This window comes from Chrysoperla carnea, chromosome 5 (assembly GCF_905475395.1).
Source record: "Chrysoperla carnea chromosome 5, inChrCarn1.1, whole genome shotgun sequence".
NCBI classification, from domain to species: Eukaryota; Metazoa; Arthropoda; class Insecta; order Neuroptera; family Chrysopidae; genus Chrysoperla; species Chrysoperla carnea.
The window spans coordinates 7128597-7140629 of NC_058341.1; the positions used below are offsets into that span (position 1 = coordinate 7128597).

At 28.7% G+C, this 12033-nt stretch overlaps 1 protein-coding gene across 1 annotated transcript in view; it reads right to left on the reverse strand.

Moving 5' to 3' along the window:
* Positions 1-12033, reverse strand: part of LOC123301777 (rho-related GTP-binding protein RhoN-like) — a 102309-nt gene that overhangs the window by 69758 nt on the left and 20518 nt on the right. The window contains exon 2 of the mRNA XM_044884676.1: positions 10343-10367. The gene's annotated coding sequence lies outside the window, so the exon portion shown is untranslated. The remainder of the gene's footprint in view (positions 1-10342; positions 10368-12033) is intronic.

Consider the following 12033-nt stretch of genomic DNA (forward strand, 5'->3'; position numbering starts at 1 on the left):
GTTTCGTGGCCACTATGATTTGGCTCATTAGTTCGGACAAATATGGATAAAAATGATGATTAGACTTTAGTATGTTTGTTTTGTTGTCACGCTGTATAAAAAAAAAAGTTTTCTAATGAAGAAAACACAGAATATACATAGATAAGAATTTAATATCGATATAAATTATAATTTCCCATGGTAAAATAATATAAAATAAGAATCTATATATTTTATTCATCATTATTTATTTATTTTTTTTTAATGAGATACATATTTATTAATAATAGAAACTAAAACAAAAAATTATTTATACAAATAAAGATGATATGATATGATACACATTTTATAATTATAATTAAATTAATATTAAATGAAAACCACTTTGTAAATATAATGAAAAATGATTCTTACAACACATTATATATACATATATATATACAATATATAATATAGTCTATAATATAATTATGAATATGATTATCATTATTATTATTATTAAATAAACTATATAACTATATAACGAACGTACTCGAACCAACTAGAATATAATGAAAACAATAATGTACTATTATATTCAATAGAAATTGAATAATCTATAAAATGAAAGAGCTATTATACATCCTTTTATAGAAATCTGAATGTATACATTTTCGGGTATGAAAATAGTTTTTTCATGTAAAATTCTAGCTATGAGTATTGTACAATAAGTTAGTCGATATGGAGAGTTCTCTACGGACAGTAAATGCGGATGGTTCATACAAAAGTACAGTTGTATTATTGTTAAATACAGTGGAACTTATGGGGCCTGGATAAGAGAGAAACCTCCTTGACTGAAATACATGCTAAAGTCACAACACTTTTACACTGAATTACCTCCGTTTGTGGGATGAAGCAAACCTTTATATCTGGGATTCGTTCTTTCGATTTTATTGTCATAGTTACCTCTATAACTGAGACAGCGGGTGAATTTTATATGCATTAACCTCTATAACTAAGAACTGAGATAACATCGTTTGGTTTATTTACTTACTTATTCTTATTCTACCCGCAAATTTCGCACTTAACTAATTTTGAGCCTCAATGATTTTTGTTTTGCTTTACTATCATGCGGATGTTTCTTGAAAAATACCCAAACGAAGGCTCAAATCGTTATCAGTACGTGAAAAACTGAAGTTAAAACCGTTTATGAAAGTGGGATGAAGTCTATGTCGAATTTAATGTACCAAAATCTACTCTTTGTAGAATAATTCAGAATAAAGATAAAATTCAATCACAATGTTCTGAAGGACAACCAAAACTTAAACATGTACGTTTATCAGAATATCCTGAACTTGAACAGTTTTTGCTAGCATGGATCAAACAACTTCGTAACAACAACGTCCCGGTTAGTGGACCGATGATATATATAGAAAAGGCACAAGAATATTGATTAAAAAGGAACTTTAAGTTGATTCTATTTATTGTGAACAGGTGTGTGTTAATATTTACAATGATATTCTATAATATGGTAAATGATATGGTAAAATGAGGTTTTTGTTTTATAAAATGAATAAAATGAATGATACCAGGTGTATATTATTAATTATTATGAGCAATATCACTGAATACGATATGAGGAAAATGAGGAAAATTATTACACATTGAGTCGGGTAGGTATGGGTAAAGAGGGTACACAAACATAATAAATGAATGTTTTACTATATTTTACTACACCAAGAGCCAAACTTGCCAACTTTTTAAACAAAATCTTAATATCAATCGATATGAGGTTGTCTCAATGTGATAAAACTACCGTACGGTGTTGAGTGGTGAAGTTGTCACAACTACATGAGTTGTAAGAAAGTAATATACTGTCTAACAAATTTCAAATATTGTTGTTTTGAAATGCAACATAATTTTAAACAATATTTTTTGTTTAAATTGGTACCAGTTATAAATATTACAACAAAATAGTTATGTGATTGACACAACCACATTAACAGACCGGGGTAGCTTAGGTTATGTTTCTATTCTTGGAATAGAAATTAGGTTAAAAAAAAAATTAGATTTCTTTGAGTCAGGCGTGAACCAGTGACCTATGGTTTACTACTATTACGATAAAATTTTGGCTTGCGGCTTTTGGTGTAAAATATATTAACCTACATGTAACACATAATTTACATACGTTGTACGTTTTATTACGCTTTATATAACGTATAACGTAAAACAATCATAATGATAATAATAATTTTAATGTGCGTATTAAATAAAATTATTTTGAATAGTTATCCTCTCTATGTATTATTTTGTAGGTAATTTCATTTTTAAATGAACCAAAAAATTGAATTTTATTATTTTAATAATTAAAAATATTAACAATTATCTTTATGTTTAATGTTTATTATCATAAGCAGAGCTGGATCAATCCATGACGGGTCCCATATTTTAATATAGGCGCCCTTCTTCTAGTTTGTCCTTTTCTTTTATGACTTTTACTTTTCCCTTGAGATTGCGGACCCCCTAGGCAGTTGTAAATTACAGTAGAATCTCGATAATTCGACCCTCGCTAAGTCGTAATTCTAAGTAAGTGAGATAAAAATGCCATTCCCTTCCGTAGAATCCCTCAATACGTAATATCTCGAAATATTCAGACTATGTAACTCGAACAAAATGTTATTTTTATAAATTTTTTGCATTTTCCATAATTTATCCAGGTTTCACTGTATTAATATCTACTACGGTTTCAGAACAAGCGTTTCATAAATTTACAAAGAGCTTTAACATTCCTACAATTGCAAAGAAAATCTTTTAAAGTAATCTTAAGTATATTTTTGACCACAGAGACGATTCCTGACTCAAATTGAAGAGCAAATTGAATCAATTTTCTTGTCAAAACTAGTCTGCTAAATGCTAAATTGAAGAAAAGTCGTGAAGATTGTGTATATTTGAATTTGTTTTTGGGATTTTTAAAATGAGAAGCCTGGTACTTCTTAAGGTCCTTCACTTCACAGACTGGATTATATGATAACAGAAAATGAAATATTTTTCTATACAATTTATGATTCGAATTCAACAAAAACTAGAAACATGTATACAAAAAATAAAAAAAGGTAATATTTTTAATTTTTTGCTCAATTAATAACCAACACACAGTTTTGTATTTTCGTTTTTATTTTTTTAGAGGTGTAATGGGATTAGGATCTAGGGTAAATAAAACAAAAACATACAAAAATGGATAGGAACGAGTATAAAGTGTAAAAATGTTTATAAAAATAAAATCAACACATGTGTATGGATTCCAATTCAAACATATATACACCCATTGTGTGAAAAGATTATTATATGATTTTTTTTTTTTTTTTTTTTGTGAGAAAATTAAAACCGGTCAAGTAATTTTATGTACAAAATTTGTATGTTTATTTAGTTAAACAGTATAATCGAGGCATTAAAACCTCTCATTACTCTTCTGACGCGTCAACGCCCTTACAAATTCGTAATGTGCTGAAAACTCATGAAAATAGAGAAAAACTATTGGATCTCATCGTTTCTAAGAAATTCGTAATTTTGACGAAAATCGGACACTGACAAAATTAACGATTATTGTATGGTTTTGATAAAATATTTGATTTAAAATCAATTGGATCTTATATTTTAAATATTTCTAAATAATTTTTGTTATATGAATTTTTTTAGCTGTCGACGTTTTAAGCTGTTGACGATTATCAGGTAGTTTTAATCAAATATTTGGCTATAGAAAACTAATATTATTCGCTAAGTTTACGCAGATTCTATGTCGTAAATTCTGTTTGTATGAATTAACATTTGTAATTATTATAAAATAATAAAAAATCAATTATAGGCATATCACCTGTAAAAAGTAGATCACTTCTAATTCTAGAATTAATTTACAAATAAAATTAGTGAAATGATTCATACATGTAATTTCTGTGTATGGAATGTAATATTGTACAGTGGATTCACACACAAGGTCGATTTTTACGATTCAAAAGGCTAAAATACTATTTTTCTTGTTAGTTTCTCGAAAAACGCTTGAGTTTGATGCTATGAAAAAATTTAATTTTTTTGAAATCCAAAATTCAGACGTTTCCCATCAAAATTCAAAAAAATCGGTTGAGTAGAACTTGAGATATCATATCAACCACCTCTAAAAATGCAATTTCAAGAAAAACTTTAAATTTGAGAGGCAGATTTCGGCAGAGTAACTCGGATAATAATATAACTCACTTTGGATTAATCAGCGATCCCAGATCCTCATACATTGGGCCTTTCTCTACTTCAAATGCAATGTCTTACAAAGTTATTTCTGCTAACCGAGCTGTTTTGCCTTCTTTTGAAGTCCACTGTTTGTCCGAAAATAATTCGAGTTTTGAAAAATCCGTTTAAAGACATATTCTTAAGGGTCTAACCTTTAAAAATTTTCACACAAAAAATCAATTTCTTCAAATTTCTAGACCAGAATGCTGCCTTTAGAAACTATAAAGATACGGTCTCCTAAAAAAAATGGTTCATTTTGAAAATTAAGCATATGAAATATATTCGTTGGTTGGTGAACATACATAGAAATACATCGAAAGAAGAACATATTATACGAATGTATAGAACACGTTTTGTACAGAACTATAACTGAAAAATACTCATATATCATCACATATACAACACATATACACATACATTTTTATACATTTTCACGTCAAAATACGTTTTTCATGTAAAAAGGTCGTTATGAAATATGGTACATTATATCATAATCATCATCATCGCACTGTATTCACTAGGTACAACTACTGTTAACTCTCTTTTGTCTGTCTGTTTGTCTGTTCAACGTATGTTCATCTGGTCTTCGAAATTGTAATCCAAAAAGTGATTTATCCGATGTACGATGTAGGCTCAGTATAATTCAAAAACTATTCTAATAGACCAATCCCCATCTCGAGAAATGTGTTGGAAATTTCTACAAAAAAACATTTCAAAGTTTACTCAATAATTTTCATTCAAGTTAACTTCGAAATATAACGATTTAAATTTGTTTTCTTAATGCTAAACATAGCATTTGTATCGTCAATACAGAACCGAAAGTGTCTTGATATACCGTCTATTGGTTTTTATTTCTCAATCCGGTTTTTCCTGTCCACGCGATATCTTCCTTAATCCTGTATCAAATTCCATGAGTTTCAAGCTAATCGTGCTGGCTCCTAACGAAAAATAGACTCCCAGTCTAAAAATATACGCTAAGGAAAAAACAGAGAAATAATATTAACATTAATTTTGTTCATTATGTTATTTGTATATCATTTCTGTAATAAAATTGCCTATAAATAAAAATTTAGTAAATTATTGTTGATATTTATCACTGTTAGTTTCACACAGGCTTTTGCTGACTAGCCTGTCGTGTCTTAAAATATATGAAAATCGTGACGCTTCACTTTACAAAACAGAAAAAATTTGTGGAAGTAAACATGAATGAGAATTTTCGGAATTAGGCTATAAATGTTTTGTGAAGTTATTCGAACAATTGATGTCCAGATCGGAGACTTACCCGTTTTTCGAAAACAAAAAAGCCAAATAACTTAGATCCAAAATGATTTCTGCCACTTTTTTTAACAGGTTTTTCGTTTCGAGCATATATGTGTATCTTCTTTAATCCATTCGATTTCGTATATTTAGCTTTAGTTTCGTTTATACAGAAAACTGTTTCATATATCGTGTTTTCTTTCTTTTTTTTGTACTTTAACTATTTTAGTTTTTGTGTTTAGTTTAGTCCAATGTTTTTTATTTTAACTGGATTTGCCACACTGTGTTTCTAGTGTTTCTAAGTAAGAGAGTTACATAATATTTAGTTTTATTATTACTTTTTTTGTTGTTCAAGTTTTTCTAAATATATTTTTATCTTTGGGATCCGTAGAAAAATTTGAACCGCACATTCAAAGCCCTTGAACTTTTTTAACTAAGCAGTCTATAAAGAAACACTTATTGTTACCCGTGAAAATATTTAAGAGATATCGGCAGAAATTTCTCTGGGATAACGAGTTCCCAATCGTTGATTGTGAAATCTCAGTCGGAGATATTTAATTTTCCCGATTTTTTGGTGGTATGTGAAGAAATCGTACTAAATGTTGGTTTTTTAATCAATCAGTGCTTTTAAAAATGTTTTACCATTTACATAAAAAACTTTAATTAATGTTCCTCAAGTTTTTTTGCCTTAAAATTATATCAAAATTAAGAACTGTGCATAAAAATGAAAAACTTTTGTTGGTAATAACATTGACTTTGATAGTTAATTTCTCCTAAACCGTACAGAGAATAAATATGAATTCTTCACAAAAAACGTATAATTAGATGATTAATTGATATCTTTACTTTTGGAGAGGATAAATGATACCAATTTTACCGAATCTTCGAAAACTTGACTTGAATTTACGTCTAACGAGTTATCTTCTTTATTCATTTTATTTTACATTTATTTATTTTGATAATTTATAGAATGAAATAAGATTCTGGAATGTAACATTAATGTAATAATCATTTCAAGAGAAATTTATTTTATTATATTTTCTTTTCTGTAAAACATGATTGTGTATTGGTACAGTTGTTACGACAAAAATATTTCTAATTTAAATATTTAATCTTGAAAACTGAAATCAGTTCTAAAAACAAATAAACATTAAATTTTTTGATTTATTTTTATACAATAATCATTCACAAAATTTTTCATGTCACCGAGATATGTATGTGAAAACGAAAAATATGTTTTTGAAACAGCTGCTAACATTTAAGTCAATAATATATTTACAAAACTATTTCAAACAAAAATTCCTTAATGAAATTATATGTTTTGATTCCCAGTTACAGGGAGGCTTCCTAGATTTGTAACTCTAACATAAAACAAAATTTAAAAAAAAAATAGTTATTCGAGAATAGTATATTGAAATTTTTCCCATACTAGTGCGAGAAAGAAAGTACTTTCTCACACTAAAGAAATAATATCTTCAGTTAGTTTTTGCCTCAACGTTCCCACCTTCGTACAGTCCTCCAAAATACACTGATACATATCTCGAGAGTGATTTCTTGAACCGTTTCCTTTATTTTCTGTTTAAAATGGCCTACATTTCTTAACATTCCTATCGAAATTTCTCAATTTGTGGACACTCTTTACATAAGTTGTCAAAAGTGAATAATTGAATGATAATATTTTCGAAAGCAGAGCTTTTTATAAAGAATAACTTTTTTTCGTAAACCTTATAATAAAAAAGTTTTCGTATTTTTATAACTCATCATAAAAACCTTATTTTGTACACTACATACACAAACTCATATTTCGCAATAAATTCAAATATCTCACTATATTTTTGAAATAAAAGCAGTGCCATCCATTGCGTTCATTCCTTGATAATAATTTTTTATTTTTTTGTGTGGACATTTCAAATAAAATTATAAATTGTTTTTTACGGTTTACTAACAAATTATTTAATTCTGGGCTACTATAATTTTATTTTAACAGAGCACAAAGGAACAAAAAAAAATTGACTAAAAATGCAATTAAAATCAAATTAAACTATAATTTTGTAAATTTTTTTCTGTATAAAAATATTTTATTTTAATGCGTAGGTACCGGATGTTTTAAAAGACCCAACATAAACTGGATTATTACCTAATTATTGTGTTTTATGTAATTATTTGCTTAAATTTGTAATCGTGGAATTTTTATGTGGTTTTTCATAAAAAAAAATTGTATCCACCACCCCCTAACCGAAATGCCATAAATTTTTGTCTGCCACAATTTTTTTCGGTTTATAAAAAATGGAGTCTTTAACTTACCGTTACTTCCAGACAGTTAGGATAAACATGTCACAATGACTCAGGAGTTTTTATTTACTACGCGGAATGGATATTTTGACGCGCCATATCCTAGAATAAGATTGGTGTACTTGTTCTGTTAAAAAGGGAACGATTCGATGGCTATTCTCCCCTATATGCCGACGGGCACCGTGGCTAGAAACAAAAATGTATTCACATAATTTAATTCTAATTGTACTAAGATAAATCAACCGATAGATAGACACACATTGACTGACATGACAGACAAACGGCCCTTATTATATGGACATAAAGACCGGATGGATATGTTTTATATATACACAAATTTTTTTTTTATTATTAAAAAAAAAACAGCTACACTTGAAATGAGAAAGGTCAAACTAATATCCGGTGATTACAATAATGTTTACATAGATCTGTGTATTTGTTATTAACTTTTTTTTAACTTATTATTGGTCAACACAGGCTCGAAAAAAATGAACTAATTTGGAATTTAATATCCTAAAGAATATCATTATACCGAAGGAAAATGGTTTAAAATGGTTTAAAGTGCAACCCCAAAAAATATAAACGTCCACTTTATTTGACGATAAGATGAGTAATTTTTCAGATATCTCCAAAATTAAAGGTATTCGTACTTGATTTAAGGCGAAAATTCAACAAAATATTTACTCAATCGTTAAATAAACCCAATTTTTGTATTAAATGAGTCAAAATTACTTTGTTATATTCAGAGTTTTATCAAATTTCGAAACTAAATTTTATATGTATATTTCTCGATTTTTTCAAATCATCGGAAAAATAATTTTGTTTTCCATTTGGAAAAAAATCGTTTTCTAGAGTAATTTTGACCCAAAAGTTTAAAAAAAATGGTTCTTTTTACGATTGGGATAGAAGTTTCTGAGATATTGACTAAAATCACATCCAAGGGGTAATATCCCGAAGGAATTTGTTTACTATGTACCTCGAAAAATTGTCGTTCAATCGCAAAATTAATCAAATTTTCTTATCATTGGATTATACAATGAAATTAGAACCCCAAAAACATAAACATATAGCTCATTTGAAGATTCGATCAGTGGTTTTTGAGGTAGCTTCAGAATCGCTTCGAAATAACAGCTTTTCATACTGGATTCTAGGCGATGTTTCAAAAATTATTCAACCAAACGTTAAATAGACACGTTTTTTGTATTTTTTAGGTCAAAATTACCTTATCCACTAAGTTTCATTAAATACCGAAATAAATAAATTGTAACTTTCTCGACTTTTTCAAAGGTACTACTCCCTATAGAAATTGCGAAAAATGTAGAAAATTCTAAAACAACTTGGGTAAATAATAGTTCTAGAGCAAAGTTGGACTCGAAAGATACAAAAATCGGGTAATTTGGACGATTATTCTACTAGTTTCTGAAATATCCATAAAAATCACATACACTTTCTGAAAATCTCGGAGCAATTTTGTCAGCCAATACCACACTTTTCATTCTGAATGACTATAAATAATAATACATTCAAACTTCTAATTGAAACAATTTTTTGTGAACTTCGCTGTACAGTAATCTATCAATCAAAACAAACATTTGTGAAAGAAAAGGGCACTAAGTTGTTCGAGTATACGGTAGTCACTCTCTCTATCCGTCTGTCCATCACAGTCATTCATTTTTCTCTCTCTGAATCTTTCTTTCATAGCTTTTTTTTTTCTTCTTTATATCACAAAGATTTGTTTGTTTTTATTTTTTGATATATTTTTGAAGTTCACTCACATGCTTCAATGAATATAACAGCAGAGAGTTGAAATGAGATTAATTAAAGAATTATTTGTTTTTATACAAAATAACATATAAGACACACACACATAATTAAATAATTAATGCCAGGACCACACTAGTTGTAACATCATTTTAATAAATTGTATCACATTTTGTCTTTGATCTATTCACTATAATAAAACTAAAGAGTTTGTGTTTGTATAAGCACGCTAATATATCTGGAAACTACCACTCGGATTCGAAAATTTTTATCATCATTTCAAATTAGCCAGTACCACGAGCTGTATTTTATTTCCCAAAAATTAGGTTCTGCACCAAAACATTAAAAACCTTGAAATTGTGAACAAATTGCGTGTATGTGTCAAATACTTTTTTTTGATACCCTCGGCGAAAGTACTATTTTCCCGGCAACATTTATCTGGATGTGCTCGAGCTAGTGACTTAAACGCTAGGTCAGAATTGGTTGCTTTCAATTAGTCCTTCAATATCACGGACGCCAGGAAATCCAAATTTTTGGGTTGAATCCAAATACATAAGTTGCCTTTCTCGGAATTAAATGTGGCCAGGAAGACCGTACTTAGGAATAAAGAATCAAGGAAAATAGTATATAGACCACGGCCAAAATTTTGGATGTCCTGGCGTTATAAGAGAAATTTTACGTTTTGGCTTAGGGAAGTAACATTATTATTACTCAACTCGAAAAAGAAGCTGTTACCCACTCTTCTTAAATTTTTTCATTACGACTATTTAGACAAAAATTCTAGAAAATTACTTACTGGATGCCACAATGTTGGTTGAAATCTGAAATTCAAAAAGAAATTGGTTAATTCAATATTATTCATACCAAAATATTTCATGGAAAACTTCGTTTTTAACACTAACGATGAATTTTTTTTGGATCAAATCGATTTTTAGGTAATTTTCCAACTTTTGTTCATGAAATCTCATAAATTTGAATCAAATTTTCTAAAATTATTCCTTATTAATATGAAAACTTCTGTTATTTTCTAAATTAAACATATTTTAAGTTTGTGTGTGTAATGGTAGTATTTCCATATTCCAAAGTTCATGGTATTTCCTGGATACTTCGATTACCGAAAATTAGATAAAATTTGCGTTGTGAAAACGTGAATGCGATAGATTATTTTTCAGCGCCATACTAAAATGCATGGTTTTCTAGATTACCAATATCACAAAAAAAACTATTCGAGGTCAAACAAAATCGACCACTTGTTTTATCAAATTTTACCCACAGTTTTAATTTTTATACATTTGATAAGAGTCACAAATACGTGTGGCGCATGTCGGTAATCAATGAACATTTTTTCACATTATATTCCGTAAAAACTAATTTAATCAAAGAGATACGATCAATTCGAACACGATCATTTCTCAAGAAATTGATCTAATAAATTTTTATTCTAAACATATATACATATATTGACAAGCTGTCGTCTCCATGAACGTCCGTCCGCTACAATAGTGTTACGCCTAGAATAATAAACGGAATATTATCACACTATATAACATAAATATATATGCCGGAGCCGGATATAAACAATAATCAAACCAATGAAATAATCTCAGTCGTTCGTTCTAGGATTTAAAATATCATTTTCTAAGCTTCTATATATCTATATACAGTCAAACCTGAGTAAGTGAGAACTGGATAAGTGAGAAAACTCTATAAGTGAGAGTAATAGCCAGGACCCGTTTATTTTAAGCTCCCAAAATCTCTATTAGCGAGAAACAGAAACCTCTGTAAGAGAGAGAGTCGTTTTTCTCTTATGGACCTCCGTAAGTGAGACTGCTACTTATCTAAACCTCTTTAAGCGACAGTCGAGCTTTATTTATTTATATTATTAAGGATGAACTGTAGCTACAATTTACTACATTCGTACTTGCTGGTATTTGTTATTGCTGTGTACCTCTATAAGAGAGAAACGCTACTCATGTACCTGCATTAGCGAGAAACTCGGGTTCGTGAGAAACCTCTATAAGCGAGAATGAGATTGTGCTCCCTTGAACTCTCGCTTATCCAGGTTTGACTGTATATATATTTATTATTTTTAACGTTGAAATATATGCCAATAAATTTTTATACTTGTATGTGTGACGATAGGCAATATTTATTACATTTAGGTATGTTATAAATAATATTGCCTATATTGTATGTATGTAGAAAATATTGTAATCTGAATTTGATTGAAAAATGTTTACAAAATATTGTTTAATAATTTGTTTCTATGTTTACTTTTTGTAAAAACGTACGCTAATAATTAAGTTACTTTATCATCGATGTACATTGTGTGCTAGTGGATCCGGAAGAGAGAAACTAGGCGAAACGAGTCAAGGGACGAAATAAAAATTTACTACTTCAAAACAGCTAGCTCTTTGGATAGATTGGGAGTCTTTTCTATTGTATTAATTTTGAGTTTGTCTTTAGATCGAAAAAATCGAAATCAAT